The following is a 19,818-nucleotide window of genomic DNA, read 5'->3' as shown; positions in this document are numbered from 1 at the left end:
TTTTCTCGGAACTATGCTCAGATGCCGCCGAGGGTTTTCTTGGAATTATGCTCAGATACCGCCAAGGGTTTTCTTGGAATTATGCTCAGATGCCGCCGAGGGTTTTCTTGGAATTATGCTCAGATACCGCCAAGGGTTTTCTTAGAATTATGCTCAGATGCCGCCGAGGGTTTTCTCAGAACTATGCTCAGATACCGCCAAGGGTTTTCTTGGCACTATGCTCAGATGCCGCCGAGGGTTTTCTCGGAACTATGCTCAGATGCCGCCAAGGGTTTTCTTGGAATTATGCTCAGATGCCGCCGAGGGTTTTCTCGGAACTATGCTCAGATACCGCCAAGGATTTTCTTAGAATTATGCTCAGATGCCGCCAAGGGTTTTCTTGGAATTATGCTCAGATGCCGCCGAGGGTTTTCTCGGAACTATGCTCAGATACCGCCAAGGGTTTTCTTGGAATTATGCCCAGATGCCGCCGAGGGTTTTCTCGGAACTATGCTCAGATACCGCCAAGGGTTTTCTTGGAATTATGCTCAGATGCCGCCGAGGGTTTTCTCGAAACTATGCTCAGATGCCGCCAAGGGTTTTCTTGGAATTATGCTCAGATGCCGCCGAGGGTTTTCTTGGAATTATGCTCAGATGCCGCCGAGGGTTTTCTCGGAACTATGCTCAGATGCCGCCGAGGGTTTTCTTGGAACTATGCTCAGATACCGCCAAGGGTTTTCTTGGAATTATGCTCAGATGCCGCCGAGGGTTTTCTAGGAATTATGCTCAGATACCGCCAAGGGTTTTCTTGGAATTATGCTCAGATGCCGCCGAGGGTTTTCTCGGAACTATGCTCAGATGCCGCCAAGGGTTTTCTTGAAATTATGCTCAGATGCCGCCGAGGGTTTTCTCGGAACTATGCTCAGATACCGCCAAGGGTTTTCTTGGAATTATGCTCAGATACCGCCGAGGGTTTTCTCGGAACTATGCTCAGATGCCGCCAAGGGTTTTCTTGGAATTATGCTCAGATGCCGCCGAGGGTTTTCTCGGAACTATGCTTAGACGCCGCCAAGGGTTTTCTTGGAATTATGCTTAGATGCCGCCGAGGGTTTTCTCGGAACTATGCTCAGATGCCACCGAGGGCTTTCTCGGAACTATGCTCAGATACCGCCAAGGGTTTTCTTGGAATTATGCTCAATTTATATTTACTTCATGCTCAGATTTGACTCATTTTCCAACTCAAACTCTTTGAAATCTATCTTAGATTTTGAGCCCACACACTTGCACAGTTGTTATATCAGTCAAGGAGAATTTTTTTTTTAAATTCAAGGATCTGACACTGCCAGTGAGAGATCGCGCTCAAGGACCTGACATTTTTTTTAGTTCGAGGAGAGTTTTATGCTCAATGATCCGAATACCCCGACGAATTGTTAAATCAGGCTGCAAAATGAAATGTCACTAGCTTTGGCATTCGGATATCGCACTAATCTACCAAGATAGATTTGCTATCTAGTTTGCTTCAACCCTCTGCCAAAGAGGGGCATCTGTAGACACCCCATTTTTGCATCCGCCTGATTAATCAAGTCGTCAACCCGATCGCAAAGGTTCCCAATGATGGATGTCTATTCCAATGCTTTATTTTGTTACCAGATATGTTTCAGAAATTCGGATGAGGTATCTCGAACTGACAAAACTTAGAAACCACGCTACGCTAGGAAAATACGACCCCAGAAACATAGAAATCATCATCTTGCAAACCAAAAAGAAGCTTCACGATAAAAATCACTAAAAATGATTAAATTACCAAAATACCCCTAACCTCAAAACAACCTTAGAGCCTACATTACGCTTAGGAAAATCCGTTCAAACACATAAAACAACAAATCGAAACCAAGTAAACCACTTCTCCAATTTTCACAAAATTTGACAAAATTACGAAAATACCCTCATAAAATTCACGATCATTTCATATAAAAAACTTCATAAATGACAAAAACCAACATTCCCATTGAATTCCTTACGAAAAACTGATTCCAAAATATCCTGGAACATTGAAAAACGACTTAAAACGTAAAAAATCCTCTCCGAGGGCAAAACGGTAATTTCATAATTTTCATAATTAAAAAATTCGAAATTAATAAATAAAACATTAAATAATTAAAGTAAAACATTAATGAAATTAATTTAAAAAGTTGAACCTAAAAAATCGATTAATTGGACTCTCAGGCAAAATTGTTGAGGGTTCGTGGGATATTTCTTTAAGGACCCCTCCATTTGGGGGTCCAAAGAATTAAAGATATAATAGAAGGGGGTTCTCCAAAAATTAAAAGTAAATCAAGCAAGACTGAAGTCAAGGTATTAAAGTCAATCAAGTGAGACTGAAGTCAAAATTAAAGTCAATCAAGCAAGACTGAAGTCAAGGTACTAAAGTCAATCAAGCAAGACTAAATCAATCCTAATCTAAATTAATCAAGTCAATCTTATAAGACTAAGGTCAAAACCCTAAATCCAAACCCTAATCTAAAACTAATCAAGTCAATCTCATAAGACTAAAGTCAAAACCCTAAAACCCTAAAGAATAAGTCAAAACCCTAATTGAAACCCTAAAAGAAATCCTAATCAAACCCTAAATGCTTCTAAAAACTTTATAAATAGGAGCCTCCACACCCTATTTTCGTATCAAAGAAAAAATCCTAGAAAAAGTAGGTGAAGAAGCCTCCACAACCTCCCCAAAACCCTAATTTTGGAGCCCCAACTCCTTCCCTAACACCCCTACTCCGATTTTAGCCTAAAAAACACCTAGAAACCTTTCAAAAACACCCCAAAAATCCACAACAAATTCAAAGCATCCAGATCTAAGAAGGAGATACCTTGCCTCGGAGATCAGAAATCAGATCCGGAGACAGAACAAAGTAAGGAGTACGGTACAAGGAGCCATTCTAACCAGATCTGAGGGAATAACACTTTTGCAGATCGAAGGTAAGGTTTTTTTATTATTTTTTTAATCTAGGTTTTATCATTAGCAATGTAGATCTATTTGGGATAAGTAGAGACCGGCATTGGCCGGGCGGGGTTGGTGCCTAACACCTTCCAACCCCGTAACATGATCCCCGGATTCAGATTTCTATAGTAGATTAGTTCTTTTTATCCATTGTAGGGTCAATTTGGTTCCTAGACCACAATAACTAGGTGGTGACTCCCAAACCTCAAGGGTCAAAAGCGGATCCGCGCACCCCGCGGATCGAGGGCGCTTTCAGATGGTATCCATCATGTTTTTCACTCAAAGAAAAGAATTATCATTCGCAAAAGAACATGAGATTTTCTTCGAAGTTTGAAAATGGTTGAACAAGTCAATGTCAAATACAAAGAACTCAATCACACTCAATTTCGTAGAAGAAGACTGAAGATTACTCATTCTCAGAAGAAAATTGAAGTTACTCTTTCACTAGAAGACCTTACTCAATAGAGCAATCTAGATATTGAATTCTTGAAACTTTGACCAAGTCAAGCAGCATTCACCAAAGGAGGCCTTTTTTGGCAGAACTATTTTCTTGTCTTACCAAAAAAAAAGACACCTTTCTTTAGCCCCTTGCAGCCTCTAAAAAATATCAAATAACATGTTTCTTTCTAAACTACACCAACCAATCTTGAGAGGGAAGTCTAAGTATGAATTACGTTTTGACCTGATCCCAAAAGAAAAAAAGAAATATTTGGGGTACGTAGGCAACCTGAGAAGTTACTTCAAGCTCGGTCACACAAAAAATATGTATTCTCTTAAGAAAAATATCATTCAAAAGGAAAATCCCCTATTGAAAGGTTCAAAAGAAAAAAAAATGCCAAACTAGGGGCATGAAAAAAAATTGGCAGAAAAAAATGCCAAACTAGGGGCATTAGAAAAAAAACGTCAAGAGAATTTATAGAAAAAAATGACAAAAAAAAAATATAAGACTAGGGGCATTTTGGGAAGTCGAGCCTTTTACCCTTTCTTTCTAAACCATGTCCTAAGCCCACCTATTAAGTCCTCCTGAATGCTAATTGACTAAGTTAAGGTGTAGGGAACCAAGAAGCTGTCGAGTTGAATATTCAAGAGAAAAAAGAGAAGCCCGCTATGTCGAAAACCTGAAAAGGCGACTTAGGCAAAAGTTATGGCATAATTATAAAAAAAAACCCTATTAAGTTGAAAACCTGAAAAGACGACCTAGGCAAAAATCAAGGCATCTTTAGAAAAAGAGAAGAAAAATTCACTAGCTTGAAAACCTGGAAAGACAACCTAAGCAAAAATTAGGGCATCATCAAATGGGAAGAAAGGTCCCATCAAGAAGAAAAATTCAGAAGAAAGCTTGTGCATAAATTGAGAAATACAGAACCATTCAAGCCACAACATTCGATGAAAATAATGTTGAAGTCGAAGAAACTTAGAAGTCATTTTCAACATCGTAGAATATTTAGGAATATGTTTACTTGTTCAAGTATTCGCCAAAGGAAAATGTAGAATCATCAACTACTTTGAAGAGGAAGATCTTTTATTCTAATATTTATCAAGATTTTTTAAGTCCAGCTCAAGCATTTTTCAAAAGAAATTCGAAAGAAAATGATCAATTCCTTATTGCACATACGATAATCTTAAGAGTCTTAAATTTAAGAGAATGTCAGTTCTTCTATCTGTCATACATCAGAGTTCATATTTTTCAAGCGTAATCCACTCCATCAGTCTCATAGTCAAGTTCCAGTTAAAGTCGACCTTGAAACTAGGGGTATTTTTGAAAGTCATTTAATTCCAAATTTTTATTTTTAATCACATGATAAAAATGAAAATCTTACTTAAAAGTCCAATGAAATCCAATGATAATTATGAATCCAGATGCATGATAAGCCAATGAAGGCCTAATCTTTTAAACTTTAAGCTCAATTCTGAATTATAGAATGAATTAATAGGATTGTTTAAGTTCTTATAAATCTAAGCCCAAGAAACGTGACTTAGTAAGTTCGAGTCCGAGAAACGAGACTCCAACTTTTTTAATCATAGAATGAATAGGCTTTTTGAAGTGCCTACAAACCTAAGCTCGAATCCGAGAAATGAGACTCCAACTTTTTGAATCATAGAATGAGTAGGCTTTTTGAAGTGCCTACAAACCTAAGTTCGAGTCCGAGAAACGAGACTCCAACTTTTTGAATCATAGAATGAATAGATTTTTGAAGTGCTTACAAACCTAAGTTCGAGTCCGAGAAACGAGACTCCAACTTTTTGAATCATAGAATGAGTAGGCTTTTTGATGTGCCTATAAACCTAAGCTCGAGTCTGAGAAACGAGACTCCAACTTTTTAAATCATAGAATGAGTAGACTTTTTAAAGTGCCTATAAACCTAAGTTCGAGTTCGAGAAACGAGGCTCCAACTTTTTGAATCATAGAATAAGTAGGCTTTTTGAAGTACCTACAAACCTAAGTTCGAGTTCGAAAAACGAGACTCCAACTTTTTGAATCATAGAATGATGAGGCTTTTTGAAGTGCCTACAAACCTAAGTTTGAGTCCAAGAAACAAGACTCCAACTTTTTGAATCATAGAATGAGTAGGTTTTTGAAGCGCTTACAATCCTAAGTTCGAGTCCGAGAAACGAGACTCCAACTTTTTGAATCATAGAATGACTAGGCTTTTTGAAGTGCCTATAAACCTAAGCTCGAGTCCGAGAAACGAGACTCCAACTTTTTGAATCATAAAATGAGTAGGCTTTTTGAAGTGCCTACAAACCTAAGTTCGAGTCCGAGAAACGAGACTCCAACTTTTTGAATCATAGAATAAGTAGGCTTTTTGAAGTGCCTACAAATCTAAGTGCGAGTCCGAGAAACGAGACTCCAACTTTTTGAATAATAGAACGAATAGGTTTTTTGAAATGCGTACAAACCTAGGTTTCTAGTCCGAGAAGCGAGACTCCAACTTTTTGAATCATAGAATGAAGAGGTTTTTTTGAAGTGCCTATAAACCTTAGTTCGAGTCCGAGAAACAAGACTCCAATTTTAATAGGATTGTTTAAGTTCCTGTAAACCTTAGCCAGAGTCCGAGAAACGAGACTCCAGCTTTTTTTGAAACATATTGAATTAATAGGATTATTTAAGTTCTTTAGCTCGAGAAGCGTGGCTACAATAGGTTCGAGTCCGATAAACGAGACTCAAACTTTTTTGAACTCTAAAAAAGAATTTCAAATAGGATTTAACGGAGTTCCTATAATGTTATGACTCTAATTACCTCATTATTCAACCTTGCCATGATTGCTTTCGTTGCATAAACACATCTAAATTTTGAATCATTATTGTCAGTGAGAGAAGACTCTAGGACCTGACACATTTTTACTCAATAAGCATCACACCATTGCACACACGTGCACTTTTGCATTAGTCAAAGAGAATTTTTTAAAATTCGAGGATTTGACATCATCAGTTAGAGTTCAAGCTCGAGGACCTGACAAACTTGATCAGGGAGAGTTTTACCCTCAAGGATCCGAACGTCCCGACGAATTGCTAAATCAGACTGCAAAATGAACTGTCACTAGCTTTGGCATTCGGATATCGCACTATCTACCGAAATAGATTTGTTATCTAGTTTGCTTCAACCCACTGCCAAAGAAGGGCATCTGTAGACACCCCATTTTTGCACTCGCCTGATTAATCAACTCGTCAACCCAATTGTAACGGTTCCCAATGATGGATCATTATTCCAATATTTTATTTTGTTACCAGATATGTTTCAGAAATTCGGATGAGGTATTTTGAACTGACAAAACTATAGAAATCACGCTACGCTAGGAAAATATAATCCCAAAAACATAGAAATCATCATCTTATAGACAAAAAGAAGCTTTACGATAAAAATCACTAAAAAATGACCAAATTACTAAAATACCCCTAACCTCAAAAAATTTCTAGAGCCTACATTACACTTAAGAAAATCCTTTCAAACACATAAAACAACAAATCGAAATCAAATAAATCATTTTGTCAATTTTCACAAAATTTGACAAAATTACGAAAATGCCCCTCATAAAGTTCACGATCATTTCGCACAAAAAATTTCATAAAAGACACAAACCAATATTCCCATTGAATTTCTTACGAAAAATCGATTCCAAAACATCCTAGAACATAAAAAATTGACTTAAAACGCAAAAAGTCCTCTCCAAGGATAAAACGGTAATTTTAATAATTAAAAATTCTGAATAAATAAATAAAACATTAAATAATGTAAAGTGAAATATTAATAAAATAAATTGAAAATTTTGAACAAAAAAATTGATCAATCAGGATCTCAGGCAAAATTGTTGATGGTTGACTAGATATTTATTAAAGGACCCCTCAATCTGGGGACCCAAAGAATTAAAGATATGATAAAGGGGGGGTTCTCTGAAAATATATTCTAAGTCAATCAAATAAGACTAAATTCAATCAAGAAAGACTAAAGTCAAAATCTTAAAGTCAATCAAATGAGACTAAAAGTCAAAATCCTAATCTAAACTAATCAAGTCAATCTCATAAGACTTAAGTCAAAACCCAAATTAAAACCCTAATCTAAACTAATCAAGTCAATCTCATAAGACTAAAGTCCAAACTCTAATTAAAACCCTAATAAGACTAAGTCAATTTCATAAGACTAAAGTCAAAACTCTAATTAAAACCATAAAGGAAACCTAATTAAACACTAACTCTACCCAAAAAAGTTTAAAAATAGGAGCTTCCACACCCTATTTTCGTATTCAAGAGAAAATCCTAGAAAAAGTAAATCAAGAAGCCTCCCCAACCTTTCCAAAATCTTAATTTTGAAGCCCTAACTCCTTACTTAGCATCCATATCCCAATTTTAGCTCAAAAAACACCCAAAAACCCTTCTAAAAATACACAAAAATCCATCAAAAAATAAAAAACACTCAGATCTAGGAAGAAGATACTTCATCTTAAAAGATCAAAAGCAGATCCAGTGACGTAAATGAAGTAAAGAATCTCTCCGCCAGTTCTAAGGGAACCATTGTTGTGATCATCAAGGTAAACTTTTTTTTTTATTATTTTATTTATTTGTTTTAGGTCCTTTAGCAGTGTAATCTTCTTTGGGGAATAGTAGAGACCGACGCTTGCTGGGCGGGGTTGGTGCCTAACACCTTCCAACCCCGTAAAGTGATCTCCGGACCTGTATTTTCTTTCATAGATTAGTATTATTTTCCTTTTAGAGTTAATGTTCAGTTCCTAGACCGTAATAACTAGGTGGCGACTCCCAAACCTCAAAAATGAAAAACGGATCCGTGCACCCCGCTGATCGAGGGCGCTTTCAACTTTCGGTTGACAGTTGTCAGAACCGGGCTTAGCTCCTTCCAAGTTGGGTGGAATGATTACTAATGCCAAGTCGATGCTGGTGAAAAATAGAAAATCATTCTTCTAGCTCATGGTAACTTCCGTTTTCGTGGGCTTTCTTGTTGTCTCTTATGACTCTTCATCGGAATCCGTATTGAATAAAATATCAATGTCATCCACGAAAGAGGGTTAGGACTCAAAAATCGAGTCTTTCTACACGTATTTTGGTTTGAGACTTACAATTCTTGGCTTCCTTACTGGCTTTGGTGGCAGTTGTTTTGATAAGTTGTCGGGTCTAGCATGTGATCTTGGAAAGTTGACATTGATATGAGGGACCTAACCCAAATTCCAGATATTTGACTCTTGGTTCTATCTTCTTGCTAACCAAAATTCCCTTTTCTTGTTGTTCATGTCAGTAATATCCTTCTTTATGGGTCTAAAGTTGAAACTGAAGTAAGGGGTGTACTTACTTGTGATGATTGGAGTAGTTCTGCCCTTTCTTTCTTGCCCTAAACTTGGGTCGGTAGCCAACTTCTTTCATTATCTGTCCAATCATCAGGTTTACCTTTGACAACTTTGCTTTTGTGATTTCCTTTCCTTTTTCGACTTGATTGATAGTAGTGAATCGATAAGAGTAGTACATTGCTTTGTCTTTAGTCATTTCCACGTTTATGAATGGTACATCTGGAGATCGACCAGCTGGGATTAAGTTCTCTACTATAATTGATATCATATTTTGTCCCATTATGAATTTGACCCACTGGTGTAGAGAACACGATACTGGCTCTGCAATATGAATCCATGGCCTCCCTAACAGAAAATTGAACGTTGTTAGAATGTTCATGACCTCAAAGGTAACTTCAAAAGTGCAAGGGGCCGACAGTGTTTGGCAAATCAATTTCTTTGAGAGAATCCTTCCTTAAGCTGTTGAATCTTCGGACTACCTCATTGTTGGGCTTGACGTAGGACCAGTCCGCGTTCAACTTGTGAAAAGTCTCTAAAGGGTAGATATTTAAGGTCGAGCCATTATCGATAAGCACTCTAGCAACCATCAAGCCTTAACACATGACCATAATATTAAGTGGTTCAATGTGTTTGCATCCCTCCTGAATAAGTTCACTTTTTATGAAGACGATTGGGATGAGGGCCATGATTTGTCCCACGACCTGCTTTAGTTGCACAAGTGAAGTGGTTGTTGGTACATGATTCACCCAAGACTTTTAAAAGTGCCTATTGATGTTCTTTTGAGTTTTGCAGGAAACCAAGATACTTATCTGTGCCGGGGTTTTTTTTCAATTGTTCTACTACATTAAACTCACTCTTGCGGATGAGTTTGATAAAGTCTGCAACCTCTTTGTCTGTCGCCTTTTCTATTTTTCCTTGCCTTGCTTTGTCTTCCTCAACCATTTTACTTTTTCATTTTTCCTTCATCTTGATATGATTCCTTTTGAATGATATGAATCATCTTGAAGATCTCTTGAATTTTGATGGCTTCGAAACGTTCTAAATTGCTTAGGAACAAATTGATGTTGATCGGATTAGAACCCCAAGGAAACTAAGTCATTGAAATCCCAATCTTGAGACATCACGAAGGATGATCACTCATTTGATAAGTCGAAGATTCATGCACTTCTTCAAGAACTCAAGTAAGAACTCATACAAGAACTCAAACAAGAACACATGAAGACTTAAGAAACTTCTTAAATAAACTTCAGAGAAAAACTCATAAAATGTAAATTGTAAATTGTCCCAAATACAACATGACGTTCCCTTTTATAGATAAATTAGATCAAAATTGGGTCTAATTAGTCCTTAGGAAATAAAAGACCAAAACTAAGGACAATTAGAATATCAAATTCCCAATTAACCTTTGCATCCAATTTGTTCTTACAAATCAATCTCTTGTATAAAAAGATAGTGACCATCCTTGGTGAAACTTTGACATCTCCATATTTAGTCTTAGAATCTTCTAAAACGGCCTCTTCGTATTGTACTTCCACAATCAAGCCTTGCAATGCCTCTTTCATCCTTTTTGTCCTTGCCGTAGTAATCGGACCGTTAATTCCTTGCAATGGTTAGTGAGAAGACTTGGGAACATCAACTTGAGTTATTTTGTGGGCAACTTGATCTCCATTATTCTTCCCCCTCTATGAAAAGATTCGTCCTCGAATCACCTACATCATACAAAGATAAATTAGCAATATTAAAAGTTGCACTAACATTACCATAGTCACTTGACAAATCTAGTTTGTAGGCGTTATCATTGATCCGCTCCAAGACTTGAAATGGGCCATCTCTTCTAGGCTGCAATTTTGATTTCCTTTGTGTAGGAAACCTCTCCTTACGTAAGTGCACCCAAACCCAATTTCCAGGTTGAAAAACAACTTTCAATCGGCCCTTAGTGGCTTGCTTAGCATATTGCTCATTCTTCCTGTCAATGTTGGCTCGAACTCTGACATGTAAAACTTACACAAAATCTGCATTTTTCTTACCATCAAGATTAGCATGTTCATTAGTAGGCAAAGGTAAAATATCCACAGGTGTTAAAGGATTAAAACTATAAACAATTTCAAAAGGAGAAAATGAAGTAGTAGAATGAATAGTCCTATTATATGTAAACTCAATATGTGGTAAACACTTCTCTCATTGTTTTAAGTTTTTCTGAATGATAGCATGCAATAAAGTAGTAAATGTCTTATTAACTACTTCAGTTTGACTATCCGTTTGAGGATGCACAACAGTAAAAAATAGAAGTTTAGTTCCTAATTTATTCCATAAAGTGCACCAAAAATAACTTAGGAACTTAACATCTCTGTCACTAACATTTGATTTAGGCAACCCATGTAATCGAACTACTTCTTTAAAGAACAAATCAACAATATGTGTTGCATTGTTAGTTTCTGTACATGCAAAAAAATGGATCATTTTACTAAATCTACCAACAACAACAAATATGTTATCCTTACCACTTTGAGTCCTTGGTAAACCTAAATCAAAGTCCATAGATATATCAATCCAAGGCTGATTAGGTACATGCAAAGGGGTATACAAGCCATGTGGTCTAACTTTAGACTTTGTTTGCCTACATGTAATGCACTTGTCACAAACAGATTGCACATCTTGCTTCATATGAAGCCAATAAAAATGCTCACGTAATACATCTAAAATTTTTAAGACACCAAAGGGACCCATTAAACCTTCCCCATGACTCTTCCTCACAAGTAACTCACGAACAGAACAATTAGGCACACATAATTTATCTTTCTTGAATTGAAAACCCTTATGCCTATAAAAGTCACCGAATGCACACTTATCACATGCATTCCATACTTGGCTGAAATCAGAATCATTGGCATACAAATCCTTAAGCAATTCAAAACCAAGTAGTTTTCCTTCCCATGCTTGTATTTGATTACATAAGGAAACGTTTCTATGAACTCCAACCACTTCGCATGTCTTTTATTAAGCTTACCTTAGATCTTCAGAAACTTCAAGCTCTCATGATCAGAATAAATGATAAATTCCCTTGGCCATAAATAATGTTGTCATGTTTGAAGAGTTCTTACTACTGCATAAAGCTCTTTATCATAAGTAGGATAATTCAACGCTGTCCTACTTAGCTTTTCACTAAAATAGGCTATTGGTTTGGAATCCTACATCAAAACAGCTCCTATCCCAATTCCGGATGCATCACATTCAATCTCAAAGGCTTTATCAAAATTAGGCAAACACAACAAAGGTGCATTAGTTAGCTTATCTTTCAAAGCTTGGAAAACCTGATCATTCACATCAACCCAATTAAAAATAACATTCTTTTTAACAAGTTCATTTAGAGGTGCAGCAATAGAACTAAAATCCTTAACAAACCTTCAATAAAAACTTGCTAAATCATGCAAACTTCGTACCTTGTTCGCATTCTTAGGTGTAGGCCAATCCTTTATTGCCCTTACCTTTTTTTCATCAACACTAATACCCTGTGAACTAACAACAAACCCAAGAAACACAACAGATTCCATACAAAATGTGCATTTCTTAAGGTCAACATATAATTGGTGCTCTCTCAACACACTAAACGCGACATGCAAATGCTCCACATGCTCATCCACATTTTTGCTATATACTAAAATATCATCAAAGTAAACTACCATAAATTTTCCCATGAAAGCGTGCAAGACATGGTTCATTAACTTCATAAATGTACTAGGTGCATTAGTTAAGTCAAAAGGCATTATTAACAATTCATACAATCCATATCTAGTTTTAAATGTTGTTTTCCATTCATCTCCCTTTTTCATGTGAATCTGATAGTACCCATTCTTTAAATCAATTTTTGAAAATAAATGAGAGCTATGCAATTCATCAAACATATCATCTAACCTGGGGATAGGATGTCTATATTTTACCGTTATCTTGTTAATAGCTCGACAATCCACACACATGCGCCATGTTCCATCCTTCTTTGGTATTAAAAAGACAGGAATCGAACATGGACTAAGACTCTCCCTTACAAATTTTTTCTGCAATAGTTCATCTACTTGCCTCTGTATCTCTTTTATTTCCTTGGGATTAGCTCTATAAGCAGGTCTATTTGGTATAGCAGAACTAGGTATGAAGTCTATTTGGTGCTCAATTTCTCTTACAGGAGGTAATCCATGGGGAATCTCCTCTGGAAAAAGATCCTCAAAGTCCTGTAATAAAGAGACAACAACACTAGCCAAAGATGAGTTAAAATCGTTAGTAGAAAAATAAGCATCCTTGTACATAAGTACTAATACTTGTTGCCTTGCCATCATTACATTTTTAACCTCATGTTTTTCAGCAACTACACTCAGTATTTTTTTTTCTTTCCATGTTGCTCACCTTGCTCTACTTTTTGCTCACACATTTGTTTTTCTCTTTTTTGCACTCACTTGTTATCCTAACCTGGTCCTCATAAGTTTGCAAAGGTTTTAGAGGGGTCAATATAATTTTTCGATTATTCATTACAAAAGAATATCGATTTTTGTATCATCATGTGATACTCTCCTATCAAACTGCCACGGTTGGCCAAGCAACATATGACCAGCATGCATCAGTACCATCACAAAGAACCTCATCCTCATACTTTCTAATTTAAAAAGGAACTTGAACTTGCTTGTTTACTTTCACTTCTCCACAGTCATTCAACCATTGTAACTTATATGGTTTAGGATATTTTTTTTGCTTCAAATTCAACTTTTCTACCAACAAGGTACTAACAACATTAGTATAATTCCCACAATCAATGATCAACGTATATACTTTATCCTTCACGTAGTACCTTGTGTGAAATATATGCTCATGTTGCTCCTCATCTCCTGCATGTTTAGGCTGTATACTCAGGGCTCTCCTACTAACAAGTAAATTACCATGCACAGGTTCTTCTACTTCATCATCAGAACGATTCTCTAATTGTGGCATTTCATTGTCACTTGAGCTAGTACTTTCAATTTCTCCATTTGCCCGTACAACCATAACCCTTTTGTTTGGGCATTCAGAAGCAATGTGTCAAAACCCTTAGCACCTAAAACACTTAATTTGACGTGACTTAATAAGAGGCTTTGTTTCAGGTTTATTTGTAGGAATAGAAATTGAATTCTTAGACTTTGCTTATTCTTTTGGTTTGAAAGGAATTTTGTTGTCCTTCCAATTTGGTCTCCACGAACTATTAGAAGATGATCCAAATCTGAACCTTCTAGACTTGATTTGCTTTTCCACTTTAATGACTTTGTACAATAACTTTTCCATCTCCACATAATGGTGCAACTCAACCACATCAGCAATCTCCTTGTTTAATCTGGCAATGAATCTAGCCATGGTTGCTTCTCTATCTTCCTCTATATTTGCTCTAATCATGGCAATCTCCATCTCCTTATAATAATCCTTGGCACTCGTGGAACCTTGAATCAACCCTTGTAATTTTATATACAAATCTCTATAGTTATGGCTAGGTATAAACCTTTTATGCATTACTAACTTCATCTCATCCCATGACCGAATGGGCTTCTCACCATTTCTACGCCTATTAATCACCAATTGATCCCACCATACACTAGCATAGTTTGTAAATTCCACAGCGGCTAGCTTTATTTTTTTTATCCTCGGAATGATTATAACAATCAAAGACGTGCTCAACCTTTCTTTTCGACTCCAAATAAAATTCAGGATCATTCTTGCCATGAAAAGTCAGAATCGTCATCTTTATGCTACCCAGATTGTTATCTCTCTTGAAATCAACTTTCTTATGCCATCGATAATTTACTCTCTCCACTTTGGAATTAGCTTATTTTTCTTCGTTGAACTCATGTTTTCTATATGATTTAGACTCATAAGAGGATTTCATATTGTCCAACTGTGTATTCAACAATTTGAATTGGTAATGAATAGCCTTGATGAATAATTTTATGTCGGTCTCTGTGGTTCTCCTCCTTCCTTACTCATGGTTTGAACCTGAAACTTAAATAAACGAAAACAACAAGAGACACAACAATCTTGAAAGTCTCGGAAGGTGATGAAAATTATGGAATTTTGGGTCAAATCAGTGTGGAACGGGGCAATGCCCCATTCAACTTATAGGAATCGAAAAGAGCTTCGATTTGATATGCATTAATAGTCGTTCGATACTCGGTTAAAAAGTTATGGCCGTTTGACGTTAGCAGCTCCAATTTTTATCAATTTTCTACAACTACAAATAACGAATAGCCATCCTTTTTTATTTTTTTATATATATTTTTTAATTTTCAGCAAGAAAAATAAATACCAACAGCAAGTGGTTTTCGTTTTTTTATAATCTATCTCCCAAGAACAACAAGAATGTTAAAGAGGATGTATATATATATATGTATTACCACCAAAAAAACCGATTTGTGGATAGTAAGAAAGTCAACAAGTGGATTTCGTTTTTTTTATATTCTACCACCCAAGAACAGCAAGAATGTTAAAGAATAGCAAGAATGTTAAACTACAACAAGCGGTAGTTATTGTTCATGTAAGAACAATTCTGATTCAAGAAACTAAGGAACGATTTGTAATGAGTGAAGTTGGGGATCAATTCTCCCTAGAGGGATGTTCTGAAACTCTAAGAACGTTATGTCTCCTTTATTATTTGATATTTTTTTTTTGAATTCAGCAAGAATCCCAGCAAAAAAACGTTGTTTCTAAATTTTCCAGGAAGAAGAAACAGTAAAAAAAAAAAAAAAAAAAAAAAAACGTTGAGAATGATAAGAATCCAACAGATCTTTTGGTGAAGTTGAATTGGAGGCCACCCAAATCTTCAAAGAAGTTCCCAAGAAACCCAACAAAAGAAGATCCAGTTTGTGTAAGAACTCAACGAGACGTTTTTTTTTTTTTTTTTTTTAAAGCGTTGATCTTTATAAAGACTAATAGTAAATAACAAGAATCCAGCAAGACACAAATCAAAAATGAAATTCGTTTTTCAAACTTTTAAAGGAATCGAAGAAAAGAAAAAAAGAATCCATATCTAATGTTTATCTGAATTTCAGCAAGAAATCAAGAAAAGAAAAGAAAAAAAAATCACAGTAGGTTTTATATAACTCTCAAGATCAACTTTTAAAGAATTTATGTCAATTTTCTGAGATCTCAATGTACATGAATGTTCATTGAAAATACAAAATATTCAATGGAAGACCAACTTTAAAGAATTTATGTCAATTTTCTGAGGTCTCAATGTACATGAATGTTCATTGAAAATACAGAATATTCAATGGAAGACCAACTTTTAAAAAACGTTAAAACTATTAAAGAACAGTAATCACGTAACAAGAATGGTTTAACATGCTAACTCAAGTTGATGTTCTCAAGAACATTCAAGTCTTGAACCCTCTTGAACATTCAAAAGTTGAAGAGATCATCATCAACTTTTTCAATGAAAGTCCATTTAAAAAAAAAAATTCAGCAACGATATTCAATGAATGGTTTTTATTTTTTTGAAAATAATAAAAACCTAGTTTCCAGCCTCCGTTGGCTTTGAATTAGTATGAATTTTAATGTTGGGAAGCAATCTCTACCCCATTTGAACTCCAATCCAATTGTTACACTACCCGGATCTTCGAAGAATTCTTTCAATGATGATCTTTTTTCAGCAATCTTTGTTGCTCTGATACTAAATGATATGATTCGTCTTGAATAATATGAATCCTCTTGAAGATCTCTTGAATTTTGATAGCTTTGAAACGTTCTAAATTGCTTAGGAACAAATTGATGTTAATCGGATTAGAACTCCAAGGAAACTAAGTCCTTGAAACCCCAATCTTGAGACGCTACAAAGGATGATCACTCCTTTGATAAATCGAATTTTCATGCACTTCTTCAAGAACTCAATCAAGAACTCATATAAGAATTCATACAAGAACTCAAACAAGAACACATGAAGACTTAAGAAACTTCTTGAATAAACTTCTTGAATAAACTTCAAAGAAAAACTCATAAAATATAAATTGTAAATTGTCCCAAATACAACATGAGGTGCCCTTTTATAGACAAATTAGATCAAGATTGGGTCTAACTAGTCTTTAGAAAATAAAAGACTAAAACTAAGGACAATTTGAATATCAAATTCCCAATTAACCCTTGAATCCAATTGTTCTTACAAATCAATCTCTTGCATAAAAAGATAGTTGATCATCCTTGGTGAAGTTTTGACATCGCCATATTTAGTCTTAGAATCCTCTAGAACGGTCTCTTCGTATTGTCCTTCCACAATCAAGCTTGCAATGCCTCTTTCATCCTTTTTGTCATTGTCCTAGTCATCGGACCGCCAATTCCTTGCAATGGTTCGCGAGAAGACTTGAGAATATCAACTTGAGTTATTTTGTCGATAACTTGATGTCTATTACATCTTTTCATCATTTTCTTGTACTACTTCCTTATTTTATTTGACCATCACTATATTTTCTAGTGTCTTGTGGCATGCCCTAATCTTGATTATATGATCGATATCTACTATCATAGCCTTTTTCAATGTTTCCACTCCTACTAAAGTAATAATGCATGTCTCATAACTCTATGAGATTGCCTGGTTGGAACTGTATGGGAAGGATCTGAGAATGTATGGCTATGGGGGATGATTCAGGTTTTACATGGAGGATAAGTGGTGGTGGTTCAAATGAAGGTTTGGTAGTAGTTTGAAAGGGATTTGAAAGGGTGTAAGGAATGATTAATGGTGGTCGTGAGGACGAAACATATGGTATGTGAAAAGGTGGGCGAGAAAATGAGTTGTGAAGGTTGGGAGATGCGTATGGAATGATGAGTGGAGTCAAATGGTAAAACTTGTGGATTAGGCATTAGAATAGATGGTTAGTTCAGATATCCTAAGCGGTAATGGGGTGGAGTTTATGTTATATTGGGGAAGAGCGTTAACACTCGACATTACTAACTTTTTTGTTAGGTGGACCCGGATTTTTGCTCTTAAGGGAGCTATCAGCGCTGAAGGGTTGAAGTCAGATTCTTCTTTTACAACCATGTTCACTGCAGGTCTATTTCCCCCTCCGTTATGGGCAGGTAGATGGTTTTGATTGATGTTTTGTTCCAGAGATTGATTTGCTAGACCATCCAATATGATAGCCTTTTTATCAATCAGATTTTTTACCTTGTACTTAAGCTGTCAATACTGATCAGTAGAGTTATGTGTCTCTGCAAAGCTATGTGTCTCTACACATACAAACATACCACTTTTTTGAGTTTTTGTTGTCTTTCGCGCTCTTTTGTGTAAAATCTAAAGCCATTCACAATGCATTCCTTAAAACAAATCACATTATGTGATAGGCCAAAGCTAGATTCTCGATACGTTCATCTACAGGCTCACCATGTAATCGCATTTGTGTAACCTATTAAAGATTAGAAAATGGGATAGCTAAAGTTACAAGTGTATTGAAATGTGTTTTTTTAAAAAAAGTGTAATTATGATATTGAATACATACGTGATATTTAAACTATTCTAAATTTTTTTTATTATGTTTTCATTACATATCCCTCGCACTCATGTGATATGATTGTCTTTAATCAATTGCCTATGTTATCTATAACATAAATTATCCCATTAATAAGTGAATAATGAAAATTATGAATATATAAAAAGTAGATTTAAAAAAATTTATCTTACTAAACAAATAAAGTTATTTCATTACAATTGTTTAACACGTAGAGACGTGCTTATTCCTACTCATTGGATCCCAATATATGTGGGATGGCCTTTCCAATAACACGACCATTTTTCATAAAAATTGATAACTTTTCACTCGAGCAAAATGTTAACGATTCTTCACAAAGATAATCTTTTGCAATTGAACCTTTTGGATAATTTTTACTATGCACATATGACTTTAGCCTGTGCAAGTATCTGTCTATTGGATACATCCACCTATAGTGCACTGGACTAGCCATCTTGGTCTCACCAACTAAATAAATGGGTAGATGCACCATAATATCAAGGAATGGTGACGAAAAGATCATCTCTATTTTATAATGTTAAAAATAATTTGATGTTCAAGATACTCTAGTTCCTTTATCCTGAGCACCTTACGACATTATTGTTTTAAAAATGTGGACAACTCAATCAAAACAGAACACACATTCTTACGCAAGAGTCATCATATTGCAAGTGGAATAAATTGTTGCATTAGTACATGAAAATCATGACTCTTCAACCCCGAGATCTTACATTTTTTACCTGAACACACTTTGAAAAATTCGAAGAATAATCATCTGAAACCTTTACACCCTTTAAGCATTCTCAAAATTTCTTCTTTTCAAGTGACAACATTATATAACATGCAGACGGTAGTAACAATTTCCCCATTTTCGATATCGGGTGAAGTTCTTTCCTTATACTCATTAATTACATATCAAGACAACTTTTCAAAAAAAATTTTGTTGAACCCTCAATGTTCAAAAGTGTTCTAATCAAATTATCGCATACATGTTTTCAATATGCATGACATCCAAATTGTGACGTAATAAAAGATCTTTCTAATATGGTATATTGAAAAAAGATGTTTTTTCTTCTAATTTTTTGGTAACTTGAAATCATCCTTTTTTCTCTTCCTCTCAATCCTATCTTTATTTGTCTTACCAAAAATAATTTGCTCGTATTCTTGTAATTGATCAAACACATCCTCTCTATTCAACGATTTTGGTGTAACTCCAACTCTTTTTTCTATTAAACGAATTTTTATTTTTTTGGAATCTATGATCAAGTGGTAATAATCGACGATGTCCCAAGTAACATTCTTTGTTTTCTTTCTACAATTTGATTGAACAAATGTCTTTGTGGCAAGAAGGGCAAGCCAGTTTTCGTTTAGGGTTCCATCCTGATAAGTTCGCATATGTAGGAAAGTCATTGATAGTCCATAAAACAGCTGTATACATCTTAAAATTTTGTTTTCCTGAGACATCGTATGTCTCAACTCCATCTGTCCACAATTCATTCAATTCGTCAATCAATAGTTGTAGATACACATCAATGTCGTTCC

Source organism: Akebia trifoliata, chromosome 16 (genome assembly GCF_017979445.1).
Source record: "Akebia trifoliata isolate Shusen 1 chromosome 16, ASM1797944v1, whole genome shotgun sequence".
NCBI lineage: Eukaryota > Viridiplantae > Streptophyta > Magnoliopsida > Ranunculales > Lardizabalaceae > Akebia > Akebia trifoliata.
Note: the sequence above shows the minus strand (reverse complement) of the source record.